The sequence below is a fragment of the Crocuta crocuta genome, unplaced genomic scaffold (assembly GCF_008692635.1).
Source record: "Crocuta crocuta isolate KB4526 unplaced genomic scaffold, BGI_CrCroc_1.0 scaffold1310, whole genome shotgun sequence".
NCBI classification, from domain to species: domain Eukaryota; kingdom Metazoa; phylum Chordata; class Mammalia; order Carnivora; family Hyaenidae; genus Crocuta; species Crocuta crocuta.
In genome coordinates, this window is record NW_027528861.1 from 533,339 (window position 1) to 540,393 (window position 7,055).

Here is a 7,055-nt window from a genome sequence, read left to right on the forward strand (position 1 = left end):
TGGAAGCTTTTGAGAAAGCTAAATCAGATTTGCCCACTGGATGATTTTCTGAGACCGTCAAGCTAATGTGATATTCATCTGAAGATGCTGTGTGGTCACTAAAATTTAAATCACCCTCTTTCAAAACAAAACATCTCTTTCTTATTGGAGAACATTGTCTCCATAATGCTGGTTTACGTTTTAATGCAGAAACCAGAAACTCAGTAATNGTGTTAAGAGATTGTAAAATTTCATGCAGCTGCTCAAGCATGAAAAAAGAAGTTGTAAAATTGGATAACTAGTATTTCTGCTTCCCACTAATTACTTTGGAACAGTTACAATTGGTATTTATGACTACATCAAAAGTTGTTTTTAACTTTTTGCATCCTAGACTTGCAGAATTTTAAAAATGCTCGAAGAAACTTCTTCCTGAGATTCACTTAGTGTCTCAGTTACTAATCTCCCATGCGATGCTTTCCATTGTAGGGGCTGTCTTTTCTGCCAGACTGTGATACAAACAAGGTATTTCTGATGTCTTCTCCAGGATCTGGTTCCACTGTGACATCCTCCTTGAATTTGCCTCTTTCTGTCAGACAGCAATAATGGCTTTCATGTAAATGTGTGCTTTCCCCTTATCTTGTCAAAATGTGTACCTTCCTATTACCTTTTTGATGGAGAGCAATGTTACTCAAAACATAGTCTGTAGATGACTACAGAAGGTGAGACTAAATATTTGGAAAACTTTAGAGCGATGTGGGAGTAGGGAGAGGACACTGGTCCTTTATCACAAATAGCTTGAAAAGTAATGTTTTAGAGCCCTACCCTAATTACCTGGATTTTTATAACAAGTACTTCAGTGTACTGGGATGGATATGTTACTGCTTTAAGGCAACTTGTCCATGTTCTGAAGGCACAGAGGAATAGCATTAAGAGTAGGAACGATGGTCTTAAGTTTGTAATTTCCTTGAAATATTGTACATAGGGAAGACTTAACCTCCTGAAGTACATAAGACAAAATGTAGCGTATCATCTGAGGAACTCAGCTGACGAAGCTACTAGACTAAATGATATATTAGTAAGTCTTAGATGGCCTTTTTTCTCCCTATTACAAACTCCATCCTTTTTATGGAGAGAAGTTACCTGTGTAATTTTTACAAAATTAAATTATACCTGTGTTCTTCCCAACTTAAAACTGATGAACTTAGTTTCATTTGGTGGTAAAGAGTGAATATGCTTTCTTATCAGAGCCAAGAGCTCATCGGACTGAAGTAAATTTAATTATCTGGAAAAGGAAATTTCATCTCTGGAGGAAATACATTTTATTTTATTTACCTTAAGGCAGGATCAGGCCCACCAATTTCTCATGCTGATGGTAAAAATACATTTTCCCTTAAGTATATCTACCTCCTTTTTCTTAGAATGTATCTAATACTTCTGTCTTAGTCCCACAAAGGAGTGAAGGACTTGAACCCTTCTTACTCTGCCTCCTTGAAGTGGCAGTACATCCCTTGATTAAATCTGACCCTCATTCTGAGGTGAAATGGAGAGAATATAAGCACACCTCAGAGACAGTGCAGGTTCAGTTCCAGATCACCACACTAAAGCAAGTCAAATGATTTCTTAGTTTACCAGTGCATGTAGAAGTTATGTTTATACTATACTGTAGTATAGTAAGTGTGCAATAGCATTATGTTTAAAGACAAATGTGCATACCTTAATTAAAAATACTTTATTGCTAAAAAAATATGCTAATCATCATCTGAGCTTTCAGCGAGTGGTAATCTTTCTGCTGGTAGAGGGTCTTGCCTTGATGTTGATGACTGCTAACTGATCAGGGTGGTGGTGGCTGAAGGTAGGGTGATTATGGCGATTTCTTAAAATAAGACCATGAATTTTGCTGCACCAATTGGCTCTTTCATGAATGATTTCTCTGTAGTACATGGTGCTATTTGATAGTATTTTAGGCACAGGATAACTTCTAAAGATCAGAGTCAATCCTCTCAAACCCTGCTTCTATTTTATCAAATAAGTTGATATAATATACTAAACCCTTGCTGTCTTTCAACAGTCTTCTCAGCATTTCCATCAAAAGTAGATTCCATCTCAAGAAACCACTTTCTTTGCTCATCCATAAGAAGCAAATCCTCATTCATTAAAAGTTTTATCATGAGATCACAGCAATTCAGTCCCATCTTCAGGCTCCACTTCTAACTCTAGTTTCCTTGTTATTTCCACCGCATCTGCAGTTACTTCCTCCACTGAAGTCTTGAACCCCTCAAAGTCATCCATGACAGTTGCAATCAACTTCTTTCAAATTCTTGTTAATGTTGACATTTTGACTTCCTCTTGTGAATCCCAATTGTTCTTGACATCTAGAATGGTGAATACCTTTCCGGAAAATTTTCAAATTACTTTGCCCAGATCCATCAGAACACTGTCTATGGCACCTATATTCTTACAAAATGTATTGCTTAAATAATAAGACTGCCAAGTCTAAATTATTTATTGTTCCATGGGCTACAGAATCGATGTATTAGCAGGCATGAAAACAACATGAGTCTCCGGGCACCTGGGACTTGATTTTCTTGATTGTCTCAAGGGTCATCGTCTCACAATTCGTGAGTCCAAGTCCTGCATCAGGGTTCTATCTCTTGGGATTCTCCCTCTCTCACTACCCCTCCCGCACTAGCACTATCTCTAAATAAATAAGTAAATAAATAAGAAATCAACATGAATCTCATATGTCTCCAGCAGAGCTCTTGGATGACCAGATGCCTTCTTCGTGAGCAGTAATATTTTGAAAGGGATCTTTTTTCCTGAGAAGTAGGTCTCAACAATGGACTTAAAATATTCAGTGTACCATGTTGTAAACAGGTGCGCAGTCATCCAGGATTGTGTTGTTCCATTCTTAGAGTATAGGCAGAGCAGTTTTAAGGTAATTCTTAAGGGCCCTAGGATTTTCAGAATGGTGAATGAGCATTGGCTTCAAAATAAAGTCACCAGCTGCATTAGCCCCTAACTAGAGAGTTAGCCCATCATTTGAAGCTTTGAAGCCTGGTATTGATGTGTACTTTCCAGCTAAGAAAGTCCTAGGTGGCATCTTCTTCTAGTAGACCATTGTGTCTACCTTGAAAATCTGCTGTTTTGTGTAGCCACATTCTTTAATGATCTTAGCTAGATCTGCTGCAGCTTCTATATCAGTACTTGATGCTCCACCTTGTACTTTTATGCTATGGAGATGGTTTCTTTCCTTAAATATCATAAAGCAACCTCTGCTAGTTTCACACTTTTCTTCTACAGCTTCCTTATTTCTTTTCTTTTTTTAAATATTTTTAATTTATTTCTAGGAGAGAGAGAGAGACAGTGTGAGCAGGGNAAACTCACAACCCCAAGATCAAGAGTCACATGCTCTTCCAACAGAGCCAGCCAGATGCCCCACTGGAATAGTGCTTTTAATTTGCTTCAAGTACTTTTCCTTTTCATTTACAATTTGGCTAACTGTTTCATGCAAGAGGCCTAGCTTTCAGGCTATTGTGGCTTTCAATGTGCTTTCCTCACTGAGCTTAATCAGTCCTAGCTTCTGAGTTAAAGTGAGAGATGTGCAACTCTTTCTTTCAACTGAACATGTAGAGGCCATTGTAGGCTTATTAATTGGACTCATTTCAATATTGTTGTGTCTCATGTAATAGAGAAGCCCAAGGAGAGGGAGAGAGATGGGGTAATGGCCAGTCAGTAGAGTAGTCAGAACACATGCAGTACTTATCAATTATGTTCACCATCATGAGGGTGTGGTTTGTGTTGCCCCCAAAACAATTGTGTTGCAGACTTTGAGTCTGGAGTTCTCTCTTGTCCAACCAGAGAGAGGACACAGAATTGAATATGAGACAAGCTAATGTCTGGGAGGAGACCAGAGCCCTGAGTAAGGGTCCTTTCTTCATATTTATTAGTATCAGAAGGCTTACACATGTGATGGACATGCAGAAAGAGACATTAAAACAGTGATCATCAACTCATGTGTGTGAGAGAAAGGGGGTTTCAAAGGTATGTGGTGTTAGGGGTTAGGGTATAGACAAATCAAAATTCTAGTGCCTAACAGACAGCTGTTTACTGTAGGCACCAGGCGCCATGTCTGTTTATCTTTACTTTTCTAGGACTAAGTAAGGTAGAGCATTCTACCTCAGGGTTAACAAGGCATTTTTCTTACTGGGCGTTTTTGCCCTGTGGCAGCTTTCCATCCTAAGCCTTGTTAACCCATTAGCGCCCGCTCAGAGAATTCTTCAACTTATTCCCCACACAATTGAAATAGTAACATCAAAGATCACTGATCACAGATCGCCTAACAAATATAGAAATTATGAAAAAGTTTGAAAGATTCCAAGAATTACCCAAATGTGACTCACACACATGAAGTAAGCAAGTACTGTTGACAAAAATGGCACCAATAAACTTGCTGGATACAGAGTTGCCACCAACCTTCAATTTGTTAATTTTTAAATTAAAATAAAAAACCCATGATACCTGCAAAACACAGTAAAGCTAAGCAAGTAGAACAAGGTGTGCCCGTATGTAACTAAAGCTGAAATTTATTTAAATTAGTCAAACATTATTTTGGCTCTGTGCTTGCTACGTGGTAGGTAGCAAAGAGGTGAAAAACCTATACACTGAAAACTATAGAAAGCTTATGGAAGAAATTGAAGACGACACAAAAAAAGGGAAAACTATTTCATACTCATGGTTGGGAAGAACAAATATTGTCAAAATGTCAATACTATCCAAAACAGTCTACAGTTTCGATGCGATTGCTATCAAAATAACACCAGCATTCTTCACAGAGCTAGAACAAGCAGTCTTAAAATTTGTATGGAACAAAAAAGACCCTAAATAGCCAAAGCAGTCCTGAAAAAGAAAACCAAAGCTGGAGGCATCATAATTCCAGACTTCAAGCTATAGTACAAAGCTCTAGTCATCAAGACTGTATGATATTGGCACAAGAACAGACACATAGATCAAAGGAACAGAATAGAGAACCCAGAAATGGACTCACAAACATATGGCCAACTAATCTTTGACAAAGCAGGAAAAAATATGGAAGAAGACAGTCTCCTCAGCAAATGGTGTTGGAAAAACTGGACAGTGACATGCAGAAGGATGAACCTGGATCACTTTCTTACACCATACACAAAAATAAATTCAAACCAGATGAAAGACCTAAACATAAGACAGGAAGCCATCAAAATCCTGGAGCAGAAAACAGGAAACAATCTCTTTGACCTTAGCCACAGCAACTGCTTACTTGAAGTGTTTCCAGATGCCAAGGAAACAAAAGCAAAAATGAAGTAATGGGACCTCATCAAGTTAAAAACTTCTGCACAGCGAAGGAAACAATCAGCAAAAGTAAAAGACAACTAATGGAATGGGAGAAGATATTTGCAAATGGTAGATCAGACAAAAGGTTATATCCAAAATCTATAAAGAACTTATCAAACTCAACACCCAAAAACCAAATAATCCAGTGAAGAAATGGACAAAAGACATTTTGGACATGAATAGATACTTTTCCAAAGAAGACATCCAGATGGATACTTTTCCATTTTGGAAATGGACATGAATAGATACTTTTCCAAAGAAGACATCCAGATGGTGAACAGATACATGAAAAAATGCTCAACATCATTCATCATCAGGGAACTACAAATCAAAACCGCAATGAGATACCACCTCACACCTCTTGCAATGGCTGAAATTAACTCAGGCAACAACAGATGTTGGCAAGGATGTGGAGAAAGAGGAACCCTTTTGTACTTCTGGTGGGAATGTCAACTGGTGCAGCCACTCTGGAAAACNAAGGGGCCCATACCCCCAATGTTTATAGCAGCATTATTGACAATAGCCCAAGTATGGAAAGAGCTCAATGTCCATAGACTGTTGAATGGATAAAGAAGATGTGGTATATATATATGTATATATATATATATATATACACAGTGGAATATTATACAGCAATCAAAACAAATGAAATCTTGCCAATTGCAACAATGTGGGTGTAACTAGAGTGTATTATCCTAAGAGAGAGAAAGACAAATATATGATTTCACTCATATGTGGAATTGAAGATACAAAACAGATGAACCTAAGGGAAGGGAAGCAAAAATAATATGAAAACAGAGAGGGAGACAAATCATAAGAGACTCTTTAATACAGAGAACAAACTAAGGGTTGCTGGCAGTGTGTTGGGTGGGGCATGGGCTAAATGGGTGGTGGGCACTAAGGAAGGCACTTGTAATGAGCACTGGGTGTTCTACGTAAGTGATGAATCACTAAATGCTACTCCTGAAACCATTATTACACTATATGTTAACTAACTTGGATTTAAATTTTAAAAAAAGAAATTGTAAAAAATAAAATGGTAGATAGCAGAGTGAATGAAACAGTAGCTTCTAACTCTTTTAACTTACATTAAAATGATTTTAATTGGGTTTCCTCCCATTTTTCCTAGTGTTGTAAGCTCCTAGAAGGTAGTGGTAGGGTAGTATTTTTTTTTTATATCACCTTCTACAAATGTGTTGTGCTTTGTTTCTCCATGCCTGACAAAAGTGCAAATAGAATAGACTAAAGATAAGTGAGGGTTCCCAAGTGCTGACATATTCCTGAAGAAAAACCCACATCATCTTCCTACAAATTCAATTCAGCTGCTCTGCTTTGAAATTATTCCTAGAAATGCTGTCTTCATAAAGCGTCAAAGTCTCTACAGCAACAAAACCATCTGATGTGTTATGAACATTTCAGGGCTGTGTTTTGGTGGGAATCTTTCTAAATGTGACAATAACAGCATGACAATCAATTAGGTGATAAGTTGACTAAACCATGCTCGAGTCGAATTCAGAGGGAGCGTTTCTAAAAGCATTTGCTTAAACCATAAGGAGGATCGTTTGCCTAGACTCCACGTTTGAAACCATTTTAGTGCCCATTCTTGTTTTGCTTTACAAATATGGAAGGCATTTGAAATCCTCGCAGTTGCCTTCAGGGCTTACATAGCTTTTCAAATAGATCTTCACAAAACACTTTCAATAGGAATA